Raw genomic sequence first — 24875 nt, forward strand, 5'->3', positions numbered from 1 at the left:
GAGGTGGGGCGGGGTACTAGAACCCAGGCCAGCCTGGGGGACGCAGCAGGGCAGGGGACACGGGGACTCCACCAGGAAGGTGTGCCCCCTCTCCACAGTCTGGCCAGGCCCCAGCCCCAGGGAGAGGAAAGCAGAGCCCCTGGGGGACCGTGGTGGACGCGGCCCCCGGTGGGCAGGGTGGGGCCTGGCAGAGGTGGTGTGGGCAGGGGGTTGGGCAGTCGCACCTCCCTCTGCTGTGCAGGCGTCTGACGGCAAAGTGGGCATCAGCCCGGGCATCCTGGCCTGAGCCCCACCTCTGAGGACCTGCTTGCCGCCTGTCCCTCCGTGCGGGTGGCTTCGGGCCGTGGCTCCCCCTGCCCTTTCCCACTGGGTGTGGAGGGACAGCGTGGCCGCCCTGCCAGCCCTGCCCGCCTCCCCGTGCCCTCAGGTCCTGAGTCCCCCTCGGCTCTCACAGATTCTGCCCGTGTCCGCACCCTCATTAATCAACGTCAGGGCACGGCGACCGCAACAAGGGCTGCATTCTTCCCGGCCCCCGGCCTCTTACATCCCATTGTTCGCGGCCGATTCAGATGGCAAGAGAACAGCCCATGCAGCACATAAAAGAGATGAGACAGAAATGAAAAGAATCGAGGGAGAAAAAGAGGAGGCATTTTTCCCCCTGAAACACTCGAATAAATACTCGGCAATGATAATTTAAATTATTCATACATTTATGAAAACATCCATTGAAAGCCCGAGTGTATGATGCTCTTTGTCTCTGTCTCTTGTCTCTTGTTTGGGATTAATCTTTACTGTAACTCGGGCGGGCCGTGCCCCCTCACAAAGGCCACACTCTCTTTCCATGGGAAAAATGTGTCGACATATCCCAGGGAAAAGTTGGGGGAGAAATTTACGCTGATGTGGCAGTTGCCAGGCCCTGGAGATGCGGACCAGCCATGTCCAAAGAGTGTCCCATCCACAAAAAGCACGGAGTGTTTCTCACGTCATTGTCACGCCGGTGACATTCGTGCCTCGGGGCTGAGAAACCGGAGGAACTTCACAAGGAGCCTGTGAGCCCCTGGGGCCCCTGGGGCTCCCCCCAGGGAGGAGCATCCAAGTCCCTCCCCATGTCAGCCTGCCCAGGAGGGACAGGCTCAGCCACGCTCCCTCCAGGGACCGGGGATTGGTGGGCACCGGAGTGGTCTGGGTGGTTCTGGCCATCTGAGCTTGGCACGCTGCTGAGGCAGCGTCCTGTGGGAAGTGTCCCTGGAGGCCGCAGCTGTGGCCTCAGAGACTCCCAAACCCGGAGGAGGAGCCCGGAGCGCACTGCCCCCAGGCGGTGTCCGGCCTTGTGGAGAGGAAGGCCAGGGCCCAGGCTGAGGCCGCGGATGTGCATCGATCCTGATGTCGGAGGGCAGGACCTCGGCCACGGTCAGCCTGCACGGCTTCTCCTCATGCACCTCCCTTCCCCTCTGCCTCCCAGGGCCACTGCCGCCCTGGACAGCCTGAGGCCACCAGCTGGGATCACAAGAGGCTGCCCTTGATCCATGTCCCTGTCCAGTGCTGTTCCTTGCTGGAACGCTGCAAGGGCAGAGGGAGACTGCCCACCTGTGCCAGAAGGGCCAGGCCTCCGGGGTGTCTCCATCCTGCGCGGCTTGGTCAGAGTTCTGGTATTTCCACACTCGTTCCAAGTGGGATTTGAAAGGCCCAGCGTGGATTCTCTCCCACAGCCCCTTCCTCGGGGAAGCTGAGCTTATCCCTGTGGGCTGTTGGGCAGCGATTCTCCTGCCCTGGCAGCAACCCAGGAGCACTGCCCGGCCAGCGCAGCCACACGGGGGCTCGTGTGCGGTCTGGAGGGCGCAGGGAGAGGGACCCATCCGTGGGCAGCATGGAGGCTTTCGGGCAGGCCATGCTGGTTCACCCGGACTTATTTGGCCTGGAACAGGAGCAGCGTCTCGTGGGAACGGCCCCCCGCTGGATTTATGGCCTCGCTGGCTTGGGCCAGGTCAGCACCCCGGAGGAAAATCGCTCCCCTCTGCTCCTGACTCCAGATGAAATGAGGCTCAGCAGCACCGGGAAGTGTGATCCAGCCCCGTTGGAACTCAGCAAGGATGCGGGTCACACCAGCCTAAGTTTAGGGTGAGGGTTTGGGAAGCTCCCAAGCACCCGTGGTCACATCAGTGACTTCCAAAGCAAGTTGCTCCCCTCGAAGTCACTGTTCCCGCTGGGACCAGGACCCCCGCACCTCGACCTGGCGTCTTTCTGTAACGTGGGGGGAGGGTTCTGGGATTCAGCCTGCTTTCCTGAAATCCGGGCAAGATCCATCCCTGCCCTTCTGCCCAGAAGCATTCCAATGCTGTGTGCTGCATGGTCCCTGCCGCCGTCCCCCGTGGTGCAGTGGGGGGTGCCTCCCTCTCCCCAGCCTTCCTCGGTCACCAAGGTTGGGGTCTGGGAAGGTGGCCAGACACAGAGAGGACACAGGAGCATAAATCATCCCTCGTGCATCTGCAGCGGGGTCTCCTGCTTACTGCCCACCCCCACTTTGCACCCTTGACAGAACACTATTGTCACACGGAGGGAAGAAGACTCGATCCACTCACAAAGGGCCTGTGAGGCCAGGCGTGGGCTGCCGGGGAGCTGCGGGGTCTCTGCGGGGGGCCCGGCACTCTTTCTTCCTCCCCGGTTCCGACTTTTCCTCTCTCGTGGGGGTCCCCCAAGACTTTCATTCCGGCTTCATATTCACATAAAGACATCGAGAGGAAACCTAGCAGAAAGAATTATTAGGCATGGCTGTCAAGTGCTTTATCAGAAAAGGGGGGCTCAGTAACCCTCCCGTGCTGACCCCACAGCCCCCGCTTCCCGAGTGACCCGGGCGTGCCAGGCATCCCGGGCAGGGGATGGACAGGCGTCGTGAGTGTGTGCCCACAGCCCGCTTGGCCCTGCACACATGCACAGGGGGCGGTATGCACAGGGGGCGTTATGCACAGGTGTGTATGGACTGGACTGATTTATTTGCAAATTTCAAAAATGCTGCTGTCAGTCCACAGGCTCCGGCCCCTCCTGGGCAGGGATGCTCTTAGCCTCTGGCCTCTTTGTTCCAATTAGCAAATGATGCTCATCCTGTTCTCCTGGCAGGTGCCTCCTGGCTTCTATCCAGGAGGTGACTCTTCTCTCCTTAGACCCCCGGGGAGCCGGGTCGGGCCTCCTGGGCCGCGCCCGAGGCAAGGCAGTGAAGGTGGGTGAGAGTGTAGGACTCGCCTCTCCCCTGCTCCCCCCAGGCGGTCTGGTCACCTGGTACTCGAAGGCCCACAATGGCCTGAGGGCCCACTCCTCCTCCCAGGGGTCCCAGGGACACAGGGCTGTTGGGCTGGGGACGTCCCTACAGTGCCACCAGGAGGCCCCGGTTTTGTGGAGGGGACCCCCGGGGTGCGCAGTGCCTTGGGATGCGTTTTCAACGCAGACTCCCGGTGCTCAGAACCCGAAAACCGCATGCCGATGAACGGCTCCCTCGACAAACATTTTTATTTCCAATTAGCAAAAGAAAAATTGCTAATTTGCTGCAGTTGGACCCGGCTGACGTCTCAATCTGCGGAGCGTCAGTGCAGTGAAAGAAATGTTTCACACTGAGCCGGAGAGAGCCAGCAGCTCTAAAGAGGGTCAGGGCAGCCGGCCCAGAAACCAGATTGACTGGCCACAGCGCTAAATTACTCACACAAGACACACATTGTCTGCCGTGCCAGCTCCCGAGGACCTGCCTGCTCATTCTTTCCCCTCGCAGCGGAGCTGGGCGGGAGAAGGGTCCGGCGTGGGAGGAGAGGCCGGGGCTGGCGGGCCTTGGGGGGGACCATCTTCGGATGGGAGTGAGGCAGAAGCTGGGTTAATGATTACCCAGGCCTGTCTGCAGTGTTTGGAACAGGATGATAAAATTCTCCCCAGCCCGGCCGCAGCCCGACACCCCGGAGATTCAGTGCAGATAAAGTCGTGTGGGAGTTAATGGCTGGCGGGGGTGGGCCGCGGACCACACTGCAAGTCCCTGTACCCCACCGCCCTCCCTGCAGCGCCAGCCTGGAGCAAGCCCTCCGAGGCTCTGGGGCAGCCGTAGGTATGGCTCCCAGCAAAGCAGAGCCCTGCAGCACCAGGGCCTAGGATCCACAGAGCTGGGGGATGAGGACCGGAACCGGTGGGGTCTCCCTGGGGACACTCGGGGCAGCGTGCTGGCCACAGATGTTTGGCATTGAAGCCATAATGAGCCTCCCCTGAAAACCACTGACCACGTAACCTCAGACTGTGGGAGCTCCGGGTGGGCTCTCTCGGGACCCGGGCTGCCAGCTGGCTGCTCCAGACAGACCCTCGTTTGCATAGACATCCATTAAGTGCCCACACGAGCTGCATGAAAGCATCCTGTCCCCGCTCAGCCCACGCCGTCTGTCCATCTGTTGTGCCTCCCTCCACGCAGCCCTGCAGGTCTACAGTCTGTCCCTGCCACCACGGAGTCGGCTGTGGATCTCTGCAGCCGATGGGGGCAGCCTCCAGGACCAGCCTCTGGGCGGCACAGACTCCCCACAGGGGAGTCCAGGAGATCCCGGGACACCCCTGTCTTCCACCCAGTCAGCTCAGTGGGCCTCGGAGCGGGTCATGTGGGACCCGGGGCAGCGGGGAGCAGCTCCAGTCAGCAGGGACGAGGTCCCGGAAAGATCCAGTCCAGGAGCACCTGGCCCCACCTGCCCCATCCTGCCCCACCTGGGCTGCTTGGGGCTCCCCTCTATGAAAGCAAAGGGAAGGTCACTGTTGGGGTGTTCTGGAGGGGCCCAGCCCAAAGGGCAGCACTCAGCCCCGCTCCATTCCCCGGTGTCCAGGACCCGGGGCGTTCCCTGGTGCTCAGGTGGGTGGGAACTGCAGCAGCCTGGCAAACGGGAACCCAGACAGAGGCGGGGCACAGACCCAGGCAGCCCGCTCACCTTCTCCAAGGAGATTCCTGCCTTGGCCTGGGAGGGACAGGTGGCTTGGGGAGGCAGGGACACCGGCCCAGCCCACTGTAGCCTTGGAAGAGACCTCACCTCAGCAGAAATGCCTGCACCTGCCAGCCGTCCACACAGCGACTGGAGCACCCAGGCAGTGCCAGGCTGCTGGGCACTCAGACCTTGTCTGGGGAGCATGGCATTTTTAGAATTCAGGAGGGTCCTGAGGTGGAGATCAGTGATGGAAATGGCAGGGTCAGGCCCTGGAGTTGGAGTTGGCCACTCTGATGTTTGGTCGAGGTCTGCCCCGTGCAACTCTGGCACAGCATGTGACTTTGGAGAACATTCCATTCTTGGGCAAAGGCCCTGGCAGGCCCAGCTCTGTTACCTCGCTCTGATCTGTAGGGAAGCAGCCCTAGACCAAGAGAGCAGAGGACTGGGCGGGGCCTCTGAGTGCCCATGTTCAGCTTCCTGCTGTGCATCTTAAGCAAGTGGCTTAGCCTCTCTGCTTCACAATGTGACAAAGATGAGCAAACCAGAAAATGTATATGGGACTTTCCTCTACAGGTGGGAAGAGCAACTTGGGGTGTTGTCTTTGTGCAAATAAGGGGAGAATGGAGGCACCTGTGTTGAGGAAGCCCTTTGTCCTGAGTGGCACAGTCTGTGATCACTGCATTTTCTTTAGTAAAATTGAAGAGCTACTGCCCAGCTGTCAATCACAGGAGGGTCTGTCCTCAGATGTACAGTCCAAGCAGCACTGTTCCCAAGGGCAGAGGCCAGATGGCGACGTGGCACCCAGGGCCGGGTCCTCGGGCCCCCTCCTGCCTGGCCTGAGCTGTCCAGAGCCTAGCATGTGGTACACATGTGCACACACAGACTAGGCAGGAGCATCCATGCTCACAAAACACACGTGTGCACGTGCATGCCTGTCCTCCTGCGAAACACACGTGATTCCCTTGTGAAGAACTCACTGTTCCCCCGAGGCCCAGGCCTTGGACCCTCACTCGGGGCTTGCCTGGGGTGGAGCAACCTGTGCAGAGAAGCCCTGAGCTTAGACTGTGGAGAGGAAGCTTGTGGTCGCTGCCCGCCTTCTGACAAGCCCTGGACACCAGCAGACCCCTGCCGAGGTCTGCAGACCAGTGTTGGCAGGAGACCAGGAGGGTACAGGGAAGGCAGGGCTGTCCCAGGTGCACCCTAGGCTGGCTGTCTGCAGCAGGTGCTGTGACCTTGAGCTCAGGTCCCCTCCTGCCCAGCCTCCAAGGCAAACAGCCAGAGCAGAAGACCCTGGCCACCTTCCCAGAGGGAGAGCCCTTGACAACACACTAACCCCCACCAGAGGTAAGCTGCCCCAGCCGCCTGCGGCTGGGGAGGCCCAGGCCTGGGATGTGCTTCCCGGAGTTCTGAGCTGGAGGAAGCCGAGGCTCCGCACAGGGTGAGCGCCGACCTCTCTGCCCGGGAAGGCCTCTCCTCCACCGTGAGGGTGGAGTTCTCAGCCCAGTGCCAGCAGGCCCACCTTTGTTCCCCAAGGAAGCCTCGCCCTTGGCCTCTGGCGGGCTTCGGATGGCAGAACCTGCCAGGCCCTGCCTGCACAGGATGCCGGCACGTTCCGGGGCGCTGCCAATCAGGCCGCGCCGGTCGCTACCGTGCAGGGCAGGGCCTGTGTTCTCTGCTGGCTGCGCTCCAGAGTTGCTGGTGCCTGGGCCCGCCCACGCCCAGGACGTGAACTCTCGGGGGGCCGGGCAGCTGTGAATGCAGAGCTGTTTCCCACGTGCAGCCAGGACTGAGGACCAGAGGCCCGTCCCCATGCTGTGGCCGAGGCTGAGCCTGGTTCTCAGCCTGCCAATCCCTGCTCACAGATTTTAAGCCCCAAGTTTTGTGCACTTCGCAGGCGAAGGAGGCCGGGTCAGGGTGAGAGGCCGGGTGTTCCATCAGCCGCGGAAGCCAGAGCTCTGGAGACCACTGGAGGGAGGGGTGTTGGGCCAGTTTGGCTGACAGAGCCAGCGGCCCACAGGTGCGTCTGCAGAGTGCACCATGAGCCAGGGCGGCCCTGCCTCGCCGTGGCCAGAATAAAGGTTCCTTTCTACTCTTAGGAAATTATCAAGAGAACACGGCCTGGTCCCATTTTAACGAGGGCATAGCTGATCACGGCCTTGATTATGGAGGTGCTATTGATTTTTGGGTGAACAGACTTTTTTTCTTCGCGTTTATAACGCCTGTTATCTTTCGACTGATAGAAGCTGTGCTGGTGAGCCGAAGTTCAGGTGTCTGCCGTTCAGGGCGCAGGCGACTTCCCAGGCGCCGCCAGCCCCCCACGCCCCACACAGGCGGCCAGCACCACGCTCGCTGCCCTTATGCAGACGTTGTTCTTTCAACTGTGACAAAAGGAGGACGTCTAAAGTATGGCCAAAAATCTAGAATAAAATTACTTGGACTATTTTTAGGTCAGATGAAACTCATTGAAAGCCAGCTTCTCTCCTGGGCCGCAGGGAAAGAGGGCAGAGTTGGTGTAATTGGACGGTATACGATCGTCACTACTTGAGAGCAAGACTTCTCAGTAAATCAGAGACCTGGTGCCAGAGGCTGCGGAGGGGCCAGAGTCAGAGATCAGCACCTGCGTCAGGAGGGTGGGGGCTGCCGAGTAAGGACACCCTGACCGAGGAGCCTTCCGGCCGCCTCTCAGTGGCTGACCTTGCTTTTCTCAACTTCAAATACTGTGAACAGGTGAGAGAGAGTGCTTCCCAATTCCCTCCCCGCCTCCTTGCTTTCAAATATTAAGATAAACGGATGTCACTTTGGAGAATGTTAAATATAATAGAAAATCCATTGCTGCAATTGAGGGGTTTCTCTTCTCGGGAAGCTATTGTGTCAGGTAAAGAGGCTGCAGTATATCAGTCTGCTCCGCCCCTCAAATAGATAATCAATTTTCCTGAAAGCATCAATAATCAGAGTGGACATTTATTGCCCCTCGAATGGTTTATCTCTGGGGCTGGGGACAGCAGAGCCGTGATGAATACCAAATCTGCCAGGGAACACAATTAAATCCTGCAAGGATAAAGGATTTTATATCGTGCACAAAAAAAAGCAATCAAATTCATAATTGAACTCCATTGCATGAAATCAGTCAGAAATAAATATCACACCCCAAAGCATATAACTCGAGCCCCGTGTTATAGGTCAGGCGACAGTGTTGCCAATACCCCGTTGGTTTACGGCCCTCCTGCAGGTGCCCCTCTTCAGGCACTCACTCTGGGCCGCGGCCACAGCTTGCTGTTTTCTTGGAGAAAACATTTCCCTGGTCTGAATCAGCTTACGCATGCGTCAGATGGCACGCGCCCACCTGGCCCCCTGCAGCAGGCAGTTCCAAGAGGGTGGTGAGCAGAGGGATCAGGTCTGTGGCTGGAAATGGACAGGCTGCAAGCCCCAGAGGACCAGAGAGGAGCTCCACGGGAGCAGGGACCCTCACGGGGATTTCTCTCCAGTCTCCAGGTGGCCCTGAGCTGGCCCAGACCTGGCCCAGAGAGACAGTGAGATCCTGGCTCGGGGGATTCTTGTCCCCAGAGAGGTTGCTGCCTCCCACTGAGCACAGCTTCTGAGGGTCTCCAGTGGCACAGAGGGCAAGGCCCTTGCGTGGGTCTGAGGCCAGGAGGCCAAGAGTGTCTCCTGGGGCAGAGCTGGGGGATCCAGGTTCCAGTGCAGGTCTGTTTGGACGTCATGAACTTGATTTTCAAAAGCGCCCTGAGAATGTTGGAGTTTAAGGTCATGTACGCTTGGCAGAGTACAACTTTTAGTTTGGAAGGGGGGAAAAGCATAAAGGGCATTTTGGATACAAAATAGCTCTTTAAAACAGCATTTTGATGAGTTAAGTATAAATAAATCAGAAACACACGGATTTCATTTCCTTTAAAATACCCGCGGGCTCAAACACTAGCGGGAAAAGTGCCTGGCAAGCGGCGGTTTGGGATTTTGACAAACCCAAATATTTTGGAGAGGTTTCTAAGCTGTTTGCACCCCTCTCCTCTCTGCCCTGCCTTTCATGAGCACCCTTGGGGATGGGTCCCTGCTGCTTCCAAGGGACAAGTCCAGTGGGTGGGGGAGTGGGCACTGCTTCCTGCCCTCTGGGTGCCAAAGTTGCAGCCAGCCAGACGTGTCGCTCTCGCGTGTGGGCGTGAGTCCGTGGCTGGGTGCGTGTGCAGAGGGAAGCTTGGGACAGAGAAGCCTGCAGCTCCAGGCACTCTAGCTCGACTCTGGTGTGGGATGGAAACAGACGCACACACAGGAATCCTACTGGAAGGGTTGGAGCAAGGCCTTGCCTGTCACCAACACTGCGAGGAGGCCAGAGGAAACTGCCCGCTGCCGGAACATCTGGGCTCCGAGCAGGGCTCAGCCCGCCCAGCAGTGTGGGCTCACAGGACCCGGCTCCTGGAGACTCGGGGCCTGGGCAGGGTGCTGAAGGACCCTCTGTCCCTGCAGAGCAGAGGTGATGAGCCAGCCGATCTGCCTGTGTCTGCTCCGGGTTGAGGGCTGAAGTCGCCAGCCCCGTTGTGCTGCTTCAGGACAGGCTTCACCTGGGCAGTGCCCAAGATGGGCAGGACAGGGCAGGACCCAACGCTGGCCTTGACAATGCCCAGTAGGCAGCCAGCCACCCAGGACACTGCCCCCTCCCCTTCTGGCATCCCAGGTGCCAGCAAGTGAGGCTGGAAGCAGAGACCAACTTCCTTCCTGTTCACAGCTAAAATCTGCCAAGGAGTACCCGGGGCTGCTCAGATTTGAGGGGCTGGTTCTGCAGGTTAACTAACCAGTACAATTTGGAGACATCCAGGAGGGCTTGTGGACTTGTATCCAACACGGGGCTGTCTGGGGAGCCACCTGGAGCCCAACAGTCACATGAGATCTCCGCGCCGTCTCTGTGCGGCCCCTCTGGGGCCATGCTGTGAACATGGGGCCCAGATCCTGCAGGCTGCTCTTATCTGCAGCATCTGGCCCCATCCCGGCAGTCTCTGTGTCTCCGAGATGTAACTGCTCGCTTGGAGACATAAACAGAAACGCCGTTTGGCGAGGGCGGCCTGAGACATCTCTCCCCACAATGTTCCTTTTGGCATCTGATTAGAAAAAAAATCTTGCAATCAATACGCAAAGTTGGATTTTGAGATTTTCTGCAGAATTGGGCTTGGAGCATTTAATAACAAGGTTCCTTACTGTACTCAGCCTCTAAATTTATAATGAAAATAAATATTTCCCCTCCTTGATGCGGAAGGCCATGCCAACTGCAGAGAGGAGTTTGGATGCGAGAGGAAGCAATTGGATCCGCTTAAACGCCACAAACATAAACCCCTGCGAGTCTTAGCAAGACCGGGTCCCTCCAGGGGGACCCCAGGGAACGGAACATTCCCGGCTAATCTGCGGCCACTTCTCCTAATTGTACAGTGTTACGCGCTAATCAACAGCCAGTGCCGTCTCTTTAAGACCAGGACAGAACAAAGCCTCAAATTACTAATTACACAAATACAGTGTCTTTTGCTAATTGGATTGGTTAATGTTAGTTCATACAGCTCTTTAAGGACAGGCAACGTGGTATGAAAGAGGCAATTCATAGGTTTAATAACGGGCTAATAACCGTCGGCAGTGAATGCTCGTGCGCGGGTCCGCGCTCTTTCCAGTGTTTTGCACGTCGGTTACAAATTAAAGCCTCGGAGGGAGCCAGCTGGTGTGCCAAGCCCCTGGCCCGCCTCGCCTCTGTGCCTACCTTGCCTCCAGCAGCACGCACAGGCCAGAAGCAGGCCACAGCCTGGAGGCCGCGGGGGTGTTGGCTCCTAGGGAAAGGAGCCCTGTTACTCCCATTATTTATGAAGAACCTCGGGAGGAGGGACAGGAAGCACGGTCCTGCCTCCCGTCCGGGGCCAGAGGCTTTGCTGCTTCACTCAGTGACCCCAGGCAAGCGCTGACCTTCACGGGCCTCAGTCAACTCAGCTGGAAAATTGGGTAAAAAGGTTGTGGTGTCTCTGGGAGGCGGAGCTGCCGTGCGAGGTGCCAGAGGGCGGCAGTGTGACGGTCCCCTGCACAGAGCCGCTGTGGCGGGGGTCTACCTTGCTCTCCAGTGGCTGAGGCCAAAGGCACCTGTGGGCCCAGACCTGGACTGGGGACCTGAGACACAAGGCCACTGCAGGAGCCTGTCCCAGGGGACGCAAAGACGCGTCCCGAGCCACCTGCTTGTGCTCCCAGGGCTGGGCGGTCTCCTAGCCGCAAGCCATTCTGTGACGCTGAAAGAGAGGGACCTGGAGACCCTGGCTGGGAAGGTCCTCTTGGGGCCACTGCTGCTCCTCAGCAGGACTCCACCAGAGGTCCAGCTCTCGGGAGGGCAGACTGGCCAGGGGCTGGTGAAAGAGCCCCAGGTCTCTGGCCTGGGATGCAGGTCGCTCCTGGGCCTGCCTCTGCTCAGATGTGGGGTCTATACTGTACCCCAGCCTGTCTCATTCACGAAACTCCACTTCCGTCAGGGAAAAGCGACATCTTTAGGACAAAAGAAAGTCTTCAGCCAGTTGGCAGGCGGCTCCCATCAGCTGGAGATGGATGTAACTCTGGTGTGATCAGAGTTCTAGATCCACCAGGGAGTAGGGCACAGATCGGCCCCCGCGTTCCCAGGAGGACAACTGGACAGCAGGCAGGGCCTCCGGGGACAGAGACAGGTCAACAGGGCGGGGCTTGCTCTCCTAAGGCAGGTGCCTCAGGCTGAGGCGAGTGGAAGCAGGACCCGGGACTTCTGCTTTAATTCACAGGCAAATCTGCAACCCCAGGCAGCCCCAAACAGAGAGGGCTCTGTGTCAAGCAAGAGGTCCTCCACTTGATGCGGCTCCCCACGTGATTCTCCAATTTGAATGGTGCAAAATGATATGCGCTCAGTACAAACTCCGCTCTGGAGTCTGAATTCCAGTCTTTCCTGGGTGGTATTGGTGGGTTCCTGTGGAGACAGAGGCAGCCGCCCCCAGCCCCGTGACCATGGGGGCCTGGACGGTGCCATGTGGCTCAGCCGCAGCGGCTGGCAGGGCGGGCGCATCGGATGCTTTTCAAGCTTTCAGGGTCTGACAGGCTTGTCCAGAGGTGACCCCACTGTTAAGTCCAGGAGGGAGGCGTCGTGATCAAAGCAGACCAAACCAAGCACAGGTGCTGTTCATGCAGGGGCCTGGAGGGACCCTGGCCAACCTCCAGAAGGAGGCTCGGCCAGGCTGAGAGGAGTCCACGGGGGGCTAAAGCTGCTCCCCGCTCCTCCACCCCAAGTGCTTAGAAGTCACAGCTGGCCCCGAGGCAGAGCCACCCAGGCTTTGGAGGGCCTCCGTCGTCCTCAATGAGCTGGCGTGTCCTTGCCATTCCTCTTGCTAGACTCCTGTCCGTGCCTCTGCCCAGCCCCTCCCACAGCACTGGGCGCCCCGGCCTCCCCTCCCGCGGTCTCCCGTTCCCTCCGCCCAGGACGTGCTGGGCCCTCACGGGGCCACGGTAGGGTCCTCCTCAGCTCTCTCTTCAACCTCTGGGAACAGCAAATGAACCAGGGGCCGAGCAACCCTCCCCGCTCCCCGACAAAGCCCGGCAGCCTCGGGGTGAGCCTTGCTGGCTCTAGAGGCACCCGTTTCCGCAGCCGGTGGGTGAGCCTCCTCCCGGGACCCTGGAAACCATGCTGCCCAGCTCCTGAGGACGGCAGGTGAGCAAGGAGCCCCGGGCCGGGAAGGTGGCCCGCGTTCTCCCTCGTCCCTCGTCCTGCTGGGCGCAGGCCGTGTGGGTACGACTCCCTGCTGGCTCTGAGCCCACACAGCAACCCAGACGCATCCGGAAGGACCTGGAGGGGAGCAGGGAGCGGGGAGCACACCCCTCCTGTGTGTCCCCCTCAGCTGGGACCCAGCTCTCTGGGCAGGACCTCCTCTTGCACCAGTGGGGGTCTTTCTTCTCTGTCCGTCAGCGGACAGTTGGTGGCCTTGTCCTATTGACTGACAGCCGTCCTGTGCCACGCAAACACCCATGTGCCCCCTCCCTATCGGGGTGTGGGAGCGCTCATGCTCTGGTGGCGGGGCGCTGGCGGGAACAGGCTCCTTCCCAGTCACACCGAGGCTTCCCGGCTTCCAACACAGCAGCTCATTCCAGGAGACAAAGCAGGCGGAGGCGGGAGGGTGTCCTCCTCCCTCCAGGCCAAACAGGAAGAGGCCATCTGAGGTGTGTGAGCAGGCCCTGCCCTCACTCCTGGTGACAAGGCAGGAGGGGAGGGGACGCGGCACACAGGCGGGAGGAAGCCCAGCACCCTGTGTCCGTCTGGGTCAGCACTCGATGCCTGGCTCCCTGCGGTTATCTGGGATCCCTGGACCTCAGCGTTGTCCTGAGGTAAAGCCCTGGAGGACACTTTGGGCACCCAGTGAGCTTTCCAGCTAAGGTTCTCGAAGGGACAGACCTGTCCTCATGTCAGCCTGCCAGCTGGCTCTCCAGCAGGGCGTCCATTCGAAGGACCGCCAGGGCCTCCTGAAAACAGTTTCCTGGAAGACGAGGCCCAGCCCCCGGGGACCCTCTTGGGCTGGTGTGGGAGGAAACTCCTCACTTCCACAGCCACGCAGACCGGGTGGTCAGCCAGCACTGCCCACTCGGCCCCAGACTGCCCTGGGAATGGAAGGTTTCTCCTCGCTCAGGGGGAGCCAAACACCCCAAGGTAGAAATTCCAGCCAGCATCTCGGGATCCCTTGTGTGACAATTCTGTGTGCGTCTCCTTGTTGGAAAATAAACAGGGAAAAGAGAAAGGAGGGGAAAGGGGAGAAACCGTCTCACACCGTGCTGCCCTGGGGGAGGCCGCCGCTGAGCAGTGCCCTCGGGTCCTGTCACGGAGGCCTGGCCATGGGACGGGGGACCCCGCAGCCCTGCCCACCGGTCCTGCTGGCTGATTGGCCTCGGCCTCCTCCCTCCCTCTCCTGCCAAGGCCCCGGACCTGCCAGGCGCTGGAAGCTCAGAACTTACCGTGCTTCTTCTGCTGGGGATTTTGCCTTTGCCATTTGGTATCAGCAACGATGGGGACAAAGGGACGTAGGGACAGCCGCCTCTGCCCATGTGGCCTTTCGTTTCTGAAGCAGGGCCAGAGAACGGTCTCCTGCTTCTCGGCTTGCCGCTGCACTGGACCTGGGACACCCACAGCTTCCCGCCCGTCCTCCTCCCCGCGATGATGCTGGAGAAGGCCCACACACTCTTGTAAAAGGCCTCGTGTGCCACGTGCAGCCTTCACCTGGACTCTTGTCTATTCTCACAACCTTTATAAATGTGGGAACCACGCTTAGCTGAAAGCCCTGCCCAAGCAGGCCACAGCCTGGTCTGGGCACAGGGGTTGTGGTGTCACTGAGCCCGAGGGTCCAGGCCATCAGAGATGGAATATGCTGACCGTCTGCCCCGGAAGCCTTGGCATCTCACAAGTGCGAGATTACGTCCTTAGTGGCTCCATGACACGTTGCAAGTCAGGGCTGCATAGCGGGCGGTCACCGTTGGCGTCTCTTCACGCCACCCACGGCTTCACCATGGCTTCCGGGCATCCGCCCCCCACTGTGCAGATGGGCACACCTGCGAGGTAGCCAGGGTGCCTGGCGCTGAGCCAGCGGCTGGGCCTGGGGATGGGCGGGCGGCCCTGCAGTTGGCATCCCTCATCTGCTCCCAGCTCGGGGAGGAGGACACCACTGCCCCGACGGTGAGCTAGACGCACCCTGGGGACTGCAGATGGCCCTGTCCCTGGGCGGTCCTGTCGACCTGCAGAGTGCTCCCCTGGCACCTGCAGCCAGCTGGAAGGGCAGACGTGGCACCCACAGGGTTTGCTTGGGAGCCAGAGGCGGAGTGGGGCCTGGGTTGCACAGCCGTCCACCAGGCCCTGCCTCGCTGGAGGGGCTTGACTCCCCCACCCCAGAACGGCCAAACTGAGCCGGGGCTCCTGGCTGCAGCCACCGTGGCAAGGATCCCAGAGGCTGCCCGTGTCTCACGGCGGATCAGCACAGAATTCCTCAGCACAGCTGTTCCTGTAATTGGGTCCCCTCGGGCGGGTGTGCGGTCTTGTTTGGGCTCTCGGCTCCCACCACCCTCACGCACGGTGGTCTCAAGCTAGCACAGCAGCTGTGACCAAACTCAGGCTCCCGGCGCTCTGTTGCCGTGCCCCCTCCTGAGAGAGCGGGAACATTCGTCATGGGAGGGAGTTCAGCTCCTCTTGTCACCTCTCCCCCACACCCACTGCCAGCCACGTCTCCAAGTAGAACCAGTTCTGTAGAGGCCAAATAAACTAATGGCTCAGGGCATGCCCTGCAGTTGGCTGTGTGACATTGGCAAGTCCCTCAGCCTCTCTGAGCCTCAGCAGTCTCAATGAATAAGATAATGCGATGGTGCCTGGTCAGAGCCCACACAATACTGGCATCAGGCTTTCAGTTATTTTACTGCATACAAGAATGAAAACAATTGTACGTCTGGCTTGCTTGGCTTAGAATTTGTGGAACCCATACTGAAAGAGTTCACAGACTTCTGCTGTGTGAGTAAGTGGGATGGACGGCTGAGAATTAGATGGTGAAGGTGAGCAGGAAGGCCTGAGGGGGACGGCCACTGCCGGCACCACCTGCTTCAAGGTGCATTGTGCCAGTCCCCAGAAAGCACTGCCCGCCACTTTTCAGGGAATTAAAACTGAATTCCGCTTGGGAACACCAGGTGATGATCTCCAGCCCTCCCAACTCCAGCTAGCTGAAGGCTCCAGGCAGCTAACTAGGGGCTCCAGGCAGCTAACTGAAGGCTCCAGGCAGCTAGCTGAAGGCTCCAGGAGCTGAAAGTTGCCGCATCCCCAACAGGAGAGCTTGTTCGTCCAGCCTAGGAAAAGCCCGATGCCAGAGACCAAGGCATTTCCATCTGTGTGACAGCCATTGCCAGGAAATCTATGGCCCTTTTTACTCACTTAGGATTATTAAAGTTCACCTTAAACAGGTTATCAATAGGCAGGGTCAGGCTGAAGTTCATCAATATGATTCTGTCAATATCAAGGTTATTTTCATAACTAAAAAGGGTTGAGAATAGAAGATAAATGTTAATATAGAATCAATAATTGACCCTATGATTTATATTGCCCTAGCACCGCCCCCCTGGGAGACACAGGGCACAGAGTCCACGGGGCCAGGCTGGGGTCCTGAGGGGCTGTCACTGAGGACCCCCGCAGTGCCCCTTCCTGGGTGGCACCTCCCCTGCCACGGGCTCGAGGGACCTTGGGGCTTTCAGAGCAGGTGGGAATGGCCACCAGGGTGCTGGCAGGATGCCTTTTCCAGATGCCGGCCAGTTGGGAGGGCCACCCCGGGTGCAGCTGAAAGAGGCAAGTGTTGGTTTACCAAGTGGGGAGTGAGCAGAGGACAGAGGCTGGCATGTCCCCCACCTGCACTGACATTAGGAAGCCCGCCGTGGGCAGAAGAGGTGCCAGACAGCAGGACCTTCCTCTGCAGGAGGACACTGGCCTCCTGGAACCTGTGAGAACATTCCACAGCACAGTTCCACTCCTGCTTCTGAGTGTGGCCGTCTGCGGCTCCTCCGTGCTTGTCCTGGGTCTGGGATGATGTCCTGCGGGCTCAGCAGGGCTCCTCTGGGCCGTGTGACCCGGGGCTGGGAGTGCAGTTCCCGTGGAGTGCTGGCGTGATACTGATGACGGACTTGGGGAGGCGGTGGAGGGCGTGGCCCAGGGCCATGGTCCTCAGGGGCCCGCTGGCCCCCAAGCTCAACTGAAGAGGTGAGCTTTCTGCTCACCGATCACACTCGAAGAAAGTGGCTTTGAAGGAAGAGCTCTCTACAGCCACCGGGGGCTGCGGGGCTGGGGCTGCAGGGCTGGGTCTCGGTTCTGGATCAAGGCTCACTCATCCTGGAGGCGTGGCCAGAGCCCAGGACCTGGGGCGGGGGCTCTGCCTTTGGGGGTCTCATCCCTGACACATCCCCGCCCCCAGGGGTCCCCCTCTGTGGTGGCCCTGACTTCTCCCCTCCTTTCTGTCAAGCCCAGAGAGTCCTTTCCCAGATTGGGAGCAGGGGAGTCCGTGGGGTCAAGGGCCAAGGTCACCTTCCGCTTATTTGGAATCGCCAACTTTTGGTCAATACCAGTTTCCAGCACAGGAGCGTGTCTTGTGTGTTGGGGGGACTCCTCTCCATCAGTCCTGCTGGTGGCTGGGCTGGAGCCCCGCCCAGGAACAGCCGCCAGCCCAAGCCTGCCCCAGCTCCGCCATGTCACAGAAGAGTTAGATGCAGGGACCAAAGTCACGGCAAGACGGCCCTGCCTGCTCATCTCCCACAGCCCCAGGGGGAAAGGGGGTGAGAGGCAGGACGCCCCCCAAGAGGGCTGCACTGCTCAGGGACCCTATGACTTCCAGGTCAAGGACCGTGAACTTGCAAACGGCTCAGGGTGTTCCACAGGTCCGTGCTGAGGTCATGAAGGAGTGGGAGGGTCAGCAGGGTGGCCAGCTGGTTGGAGCAGCTTGGGGAGGCAGGGCCTTTGTTCCCATGGGTCCTTTGCAAGGAGATGCAGCGTTGCTATGGGAACCCTGCTCGGGCAGATGTCGGGTGGCCTGGGGTCAAAGGCCAGATTCATCCACACCTTGCTGCTTCTGTCTTCCCCAGGGAGAGGGGCTGTCCAGCCCTGCCACCCACTAGCGCTGCCCCTTCTGGGCCCTCGCCTTGATCCTGGCAGGTCCCACAGCCTCCACGTGAATCTGGGTGCACCCCAGGCTGCTGTGCAGATGTGGGAAGGCTTCGGGACCTCTCTGAACCTCTTCCTCCTCTGGCAATCACAGCTCTTCCTCAGAGACCCACTGCACATTTTTACTGGGTCAACGCGAGCAGAGTCCCGGGTGCGACTTTAGCACTCCCTGTCCTCCCTGGGCTCCGACTCACTTTTTGCTGGTGACCCTCTTGTCCCTTGGACTGCCTCCAATGCTTCCACCAGGAAAGCTGGACAGGTCCCAGCCGATGCAGAGGAAGGGGTGGGGACACAGGCCACAGCCCCCTGTGTCATTCTGTGACGCTGCCTGCCCCTCAGAGTGGCCCCAAGGTCACCTGGGACCAGATGAACACAAGCAGGACCCTCCTGCAGACCCTGCTCGTCCTGCCCCGTGACTACCATCCATCTGTCATGGGACATCAGCACCTGTCCATATTGACCCTCAGTCAGGCCCAGCTCCTGGGCCGGGCCCCAAGGCCTCCAGTCCGGGTGGCTCCCTAAATTGGGGGCACGCTCCTCCGTGTGGCTGCCCCTTTGCTGGCAGCCCTGCAGCGCCCACCGTCTGCCTGCCTCTGGCCCCACTCCCTGCCCCAGCACTGAGTCTCCCCCTGAGGTGCTCAGCTCCTCTGGGTGGCCTTCCCTTTCCTAACGTCCACATCATTGCAGGGGGTCCATCGTCAGCCCGCAGTCACACGCTGCTAAATGTCCCAAGGAGCCTTTCCCAGGGCCATGAGGTGCTCAATATCTGCTGTGGAATGAGGATACGGAGGGACGATGACCCAGAAAGACGGAGGCTCTGCCACCTGGAGACCGGCTTGCCCCGCATCAGGGAGCCGCAGGCGCTGGGCTGGCTCCGCCTGGGCAGGGCATCCAGGCAGAGGGGCAGCGCACTGGCAGTGGGGCAAGCCAATGAACAGAGTGTTCTTGGAACGTCTGAGAGCAGGCAACCGTGCCCAGGCGCTGGGTCTGCACGGCTGTGCCAGCCAGGCAGGGCAGGGCAGGGCAGGCCCGTGTCTGAGGAAAATCGCAGGGCGTGTGGTTGAAACCTGCTGGCCGGTGGTGAGCTCTTGTGACCAGAGCCCGGCAGAAGGCCTGGCCACACCCAGACAGGCCCCAGGAGGGAGGTGGTTGCTGGGAGGGCCTCCGAGGAAAGCAGGTCCCACCTGAGGCTATTCTGGGGGCCTGGAGGCAAAGCGGCCTGGGGGCCCTGGTGGGCTGGGGAAGGAGGAGCCTGCAGGCGTCCACCAGGGCCGCTGCCTCCTCTCACATACCATGCGGGGTTCTGCAAAAGGAACCCCAGGACAGGGTGTGAAGCCAGCAGCTCGGAAGTGTCCCCGGGAAGGGCGGCGGGGCGCGGGCGGCAGGCGGGAGTGTACACAGGCGTGGCGACCTCTCTGTGTTCAGGGACGGGCTCCCTGGGGCCCAGGTCCTCTGCGTGCGGTGCTCGACTGTGTAAATATTTTTCTTAGGAGTGAAGAGAGAGCCCCATTCACTGGCCGGCCCTCACTTGAAAGAACTGAGAAGTATCTGTTTAGGCATAAAAGCTAAAAACAGTGTCCACGGCTCCTTAAAAAAATCATTTCTGCAGCTCAAACATGGCCAAGCTGATGTTTTTTAATGCAGAAAATAAATAAATATGACCCCACTCCCAGTTGAGAGCTCAAGAGTTTGTGTCAACACGGCTGCAGCCTTTGCTCTGGGGCCAGGGCCCGGTCGCTGGTGACTCAACCCTTTCATGGCTCCTGCTCCGGCTGCCAGCGGGACACCACCCAGCACAGCTTCGCCAACACTCAGGCCTCGGGGAACGTCCCCCTCCCTGGCCAGTGCTGGCCAGGTCAGGTGTGAGTCCAGGTCGGAAGGGTGGGGCATGTGACTCCTTTCCACCCAGGGTCCACCAGCAGCCTCTGTCCCTCTGTGGCCCAAGCTTAGGATCGGATGCCAAAGTATCCCTGCTGCCTCGGTGGGGCTGGTGTGGGGAGGACAACCAGATTTGCATCCCAGGCGCCTAGGACATCCCACCATGTTGCAGCCCCAGAACGGAACCAAGCTAAGACTTTAAGGCAATAAAAACACCAGAAAGGGAGGAAGTGCCTACTTTAGGGCACTGTTGAGTTGGGAGTAAAGCCCGCAGAGAGACCACACGGTGTCTGCCGTGGTCCTTCACAGAAGCCTGAGTGCCTGGGGCCCAGGCCTCCCCCAGGTCAGCAGAGTCAGGCTCAGAGCAGGACGAGACGCCTCGGGGTCCCCTCAGCCTTCCCCTATAGCACCCTGCACTCCAGCTTGGACTGCCCAACAGCAACCACAGCAGAGGCCTGGGTACCAGCTTCCAGCAGGTTGGAGGCTCACACGCCTCGCGGTGGCTGCAGAGAAACTACTTCAGAAATGGAGAGGAAGGCCTGCAGGTTAGAGAGGCTGGAACAGGGCATAGAGGGGCCTGAGACTCGGGGGTCTGTGCGGGCCAGGCGGAGGGAGGACCAAGCACCCACTTCTTCCTGGGCTGCCCTCTGGATTCTCCGAGGCACGTTCTCGGCCTCTTTACTAACAGACCTTGCTGAAGGGAGGGCGGGCTTCTGAGGGACCCCTGCGGCGGAGCAGCTGCAGGGCTGGGAGCGGGAGGTGCGAGTGCGGGTCTACTCTCACTGACTTCCTGGAGAACAGAGGGTATTTATTTTAAGTCCAAAAAGATATTTTGACCAACCCCACTTAGCTAAATCCTGGCACTGACACTCGAGAGAGAAGCTAAATGCCGGAGGTCAGACCTTGCTTTTTTGGCTAAAATGCTTAATCAAAACACACCTAATACTTCTGCCGTGGTGCGGAGAAGTGGAGAGCCCGAAGCCACTGCCAGCCATCGACAAGCCAGCGGTGCGTGTGCTGAGGCTAAGCTAGCAAAATAAAGAGGGTTTTCAGCGGGCAGCAGCCCGGCCGGGGAGGAAGCCAAGGCGGACAGGCTCCGGGAGAGCGTCCGGCGGTTTTTCCACCCGAGGTCAGCAGCGGGTGAGGAGGCCGAGTTAATGGCCTTCATACCTGCCAAGGCGGGCCATTAAGTAGGGGCAGGCAGTTCCGGAACGCGCTCCAGCTTGCCGTTCCAGGCTGTGCTTCTTTCTGGAAAGCCACCGGTGCTGCTTCCTCCAAGGGGACGCCAGGCTTGATGCCCACCTCCAGGCCTCGTGGGACTGAGGAAGGCCCAGGGAACTCTTCCCTGGCTCTTCCCTGCTGCCTGGCAGTCCTACAGCCTCGGGCAGCAGCCCAGTTGAGGGACCCAGTCAGGGATTTACAGAGAGAACCGAGACCCCAGGGGCCCCAGCACCTGCCCCCAGGAGCAGGCCTGGCACGCATGATCTGTTTGGTCTCTTGCTTGGTGCCTCCTGAACTCTTAGGCATGGTGTAGTTCAAAGGTCCTTCTGTGTCCTCATCTGATGACAAGTTCTGGGTGGGGGGAGCCTTCCCTGAGTCTATGCCAGCTCTTCTGGGTATGGAGGAAAGGGGTCCGGGCAGGGTGGACAATGGATTCCCAGGAATGCTCCATCCTGTTTGAAGCATGGCAGATGTGGTCACTCTCAGCTCCAGGTTTGTGTGACACACTGTCCCTTAATCTAAACTTAGAGATAGTAAGATGGTCCTGGAGGCCCTGGGTGCCGTGCAGAGCGGCCCTGCTGCAGGACTGAGCTCTCTGGCTCTGGCTCTCCAGGGAATGGTCCTCATGCTGGCACTTTGACACAGGCTCCCTGGCTGAATTAATGACAGTAGACATGGGCGACAGGGACACAGGCCAAGGGGTCTGTGGGAGCAGACTGCAGGACCCCACTGGGCCCTCGGTGTAGGGCCCCCGAAGGTTTGTCAGCAACCAGAGCAGATGGGCCCAGCTGCCCTTCTCTCCAGGCGAGGCCTCAGCCCTGACAGTCCCTGAGTCCTCCCAGCCTGGACTGGATCCGATTCACCAGGAGCTAGGAGCTACGGCCGAGGCCACCCAGGATGCAGCCCCCAGAGTCTTCAGAGGAGAACTAGTCCCACCTCTGCCTTCTGCTGCTGCCTGGAGCCACCCTAGCTCCTGGGCACCTGTGACCCCATCCACCAAGTGGCCACATGCCTCGTGTGCCTCGTGAAACTCCCAGAGGCTTGTGCGACCACCAGGGTGACGAACATGCCCTGCCAGCCTTGGAATGGGGGGGCCTTGCCCCACAACTGCCTCTGGCTGAGGTGGCCTGGGAAGGGCAGGAGGAAGGGAAAACCAGGGCCACCAAATCCACGGAGAAAAGTAGCTGGCCCAGTGGAGAGAGGGCAGTGGGCAGGGAGGCCGGGGAGGGCCGCCCGCACCCAGGCGGCACTGTTGGCAATTGGGCACGGGAACCCTGGGCTGTCTGGCTGTGGGCGTGCAGGCTGGGGGCCTCCCTGGCCACCTCTGCCTCCAGGTGTCACTGGGAGACTTTGCTGCCCACCCCAGAGGTTGGGCTTTCTGCAGGTGCAAGTGGAAAGAGCCCAGCTCTGGCTTGACCTGGGGGAGGGAGCCACCCTGAGGGAGTCCACCAGAGCCCAGCAGGCAGTGCGTGGCCAAGGCAGCACCTCGCGGCTCCAGGAGGCGTGTGTGAGTGAGCCGGGCAGCCTGGCCCTGGGCAGTGCTGGCTGAGGCGTGCTGGGGTCTGGACAGGCTCAGGGAGCAGGCAGGCTGGGGCCCTGTGGGCCTCACAGTCCTCGTGCAGGAGGCCCGGCTGCAGCAGCTCCCTGGGGCGCACGAGGGCCCTGGCACCGTAGGCTGGGGCGGCCCTTCAGCAGAGCTGGGCGGCCCTTCAGCAGAGCTGGGCGGCCCTTCACCAGAGCGGGGCGGCCCTTCAGCAGAGTTGGGCGGCCCTTCACCAGAGCAGGGCGGCCCTTCACCAGAGCTGGGCGGCCCTTCAGCAGAGCTGGGCGGCCCTTCAGCAGAGCTGGGCGGCCCTTCACCAGAGCGGGGCGGCCCTTCACCAGAGCGGGGCGGCCCTTCACCAGAGCGGGGCGGCCCTTCACCAGAGCTGGGCGGCCCTTCAGCAGAGCTGGGCGGCCCTTCAGCAGAGCGGGGCGGCCCTTCAGCAGAGCAGGGCGGCCCTTCACCAGAGCTGGGCGGCCCTTCAGCAGAGCTGGGCGGCCCTTCACCAGAGCGGGGCGGCCCTTCAGCAGAGCAGGGTGGCCCTTCACCAGAGCTGGGCGGCCCTTCAGCAGAGCTGGGCGGCCCTTCACCAGAGCGGGGCGGCCCTTCAGCAGAGCTGGGCGGCCCTTCACCAGAGCAGGGCGGCCCTACACCAGAGCTGGGCGGCCCTTCAGCAGAGCTGGGCGGCCCTTCAGCAGAGCTGGGCGGCCCTTCACCAGAGCGGGGCGGCCCTTCAGCAGAGCTGGGCGGCCCTTCACCAGAGCGGGGCGGCCCTTCAGCAGAGCTGGGCGGCCCTTCACCAGAGCAGGGCGGCCCTTCAGCAGAGCTGGGCGGCCCAGTTTCCCCAACAGCCAGAGCCAGCCAGGGAGGCCCCGGGTCCCCCCTGCAGCCAGCGCTCCAGGCCTGGCCGCACTCCTCTTACAGTGGCTCCTCTTCCATAAGGCTGACCTTGAGGATGACCTTGAGGCTTGTGTGGTATGATGGCAAGCAGCACCTTGCTGCCTGGAGGAGCAGCTGGTAAACGGCCCTAAATGTCACAGGGCATTCCTTGACAGGCTCAGCGGTACTCGGGGACATTGCAAAGCTCCATCCCTGGGAAGGTCCCCAGCAGGGACCTGGCAGGGAAGGCGCATCCAACCAGGTGGCAGCTCAGGCTGTGTGGGGCCTCCTTTGACCAAACTCGGTGCAGGAGAAGGGTGGGAGATGGGTGAGGCTTGAAGGGTGCCTCGGCAGAGGTGGCCGTGTCCCCGTTCAGCAGTGTCTGCGCCTGAGTTGAGGCAGTATAGGATGTGGGGCTGAGTTGGCTCCAAAGAAGGGCCCTCCCAGGGACCTCTGTCTTCACAGCTGTACCTCGTGCCCCAGGGCACCAAACACTGCTCTCCTCGAGAAGATGCAGATTGTGGTTTTCTCCTGGAAAAGCCAGGAGGGTCGATGGACCACAGAAAGCCCCCAGCATCCCTCTCGCGGCTGCGGTCCTCTCTGGGGGCTGTAGCACAGCCCTGCCCTGTGCAATGCAGACCCAGGTCTCCGTCCTCGCTGGGGACGTGTCCAGGTGCAGGTCAGGGTAGATTGTGTCCATCTCTTCTAGGGGCCTCTGGGGAACATGGCCTTACCTGGAAGCCAAGGCTTTGCTGAGATCTGGGTGGTCAGCTTTGCTCTTTCCTGTTTCAGCAGTGGCCCAGCCTGTGGCCACCCTTCCTGACCCAGGAGTGAAGAGCAGGCAGACGGGAGGGCAGAACACAGACTTCTGCAGCTCTGACTCGCCCCAGCCTCCCTGGCCGAGCCTCCACCTGCCCAGCTCGGGCCCAGGCAGGGCACCCTGACTGGGCTGGGGTGATTCCCCGCTGGAGACGTCCCCAGAGCCTCTTTCACGGCGGTCACCTTTCTCTGTCTCCTCTTTTTTCACTTACAGCCACTTTCCAAACCACAATTTCAGAATCTGTTAAAAGAAGCATAAAATTCCCAACTGGTTGGAATCCCAGCACTTGGGAACACGCCTTCTTGTTATGACAGCTGAGCCGGGCTTGGAACACAGCACCCAGGTCCTGCGTGAGCTCCGGTGGCACCAGGGTGACCGCCAGGGGAGGGGAAGAGACCCTTCATATTTGACCCTTCCCCATTGCATGTTTCGAGAATAAATTTCAGACTTGTTTCCGTTCTAGTTTACATATGTGCGTCCACGGGAGGCCCTTTTGACCAGGGAGATCCAACAGCTAAAGCTAATGCGCTGTTGTGCTCAGCTCAGAAAGCACTCTGGGATGTGTCCCCAACCTTCTGCCCTCCAGAGTGGCGCTTGGTGGTTTGGGGAGGTGATGCTGGGCGAGGTGCCACAGCTGTCCCAGGCGGGGCCAAGGAAAGCTGCGTGCAGAAGATCTGCACCGGGGAACAGCCAGACCCCTTCCCTCCTCAAAGTCGCCAGTCCTGTCCAGGAGCAGCAGGAAGGGCAGGCGTCCCGTGCAGCCTGCAGGGAGGGTCCTCGGGGACGTGCAAGGTGCTTCCGGGATGCCACATGCACGGCTTTCTGCCTTGGCCTGGCTTCCCGTGAGAAGGCCCTCCAGTCTTCCCAAGGGCCTGGGGTGTCCATAAAGGGTGG

The 24875-nt window shown here is 60.6% G+C and overlaps 1 protein-coding gene across 7 annotated transcripts in view; it reads left to right on the top strand.

Moving 5' to 3' along the window:
• Window positions 1–24875, top strand: part of PRDM16 (PR/SET domain 16) — a 311310-nt gene that overhangs the window by 131897 nt on the left and 154538 nt on the right. The window contains exon 1 of one of the 7 annotated variants that reach the window (XM_079148979.1): window positions 19120–20063. The exons of the other annotated variants lie outside the window; for them this stretch is intronic. The gene's annotated coding sequence lies outside the window, so the exon portion shown is untranslated. Of the gene's footprint in view, window positions 1–19119; window positions 20064–24875 lie in introns of those variants that run through there. 7 annotated transcript variants of the gene reach the window in all.

Source organism: Sciurus vulgaris, assembly GCF_902686455.1.
Source record: "Sciurus vulgaris genome assembly, chromosome: 1".
NCBI lineage: Eukaryota > Metazoa > Chordata > Mammalia > Rodentia > Sciuridae > Sciurus > Sciurus vulgaris.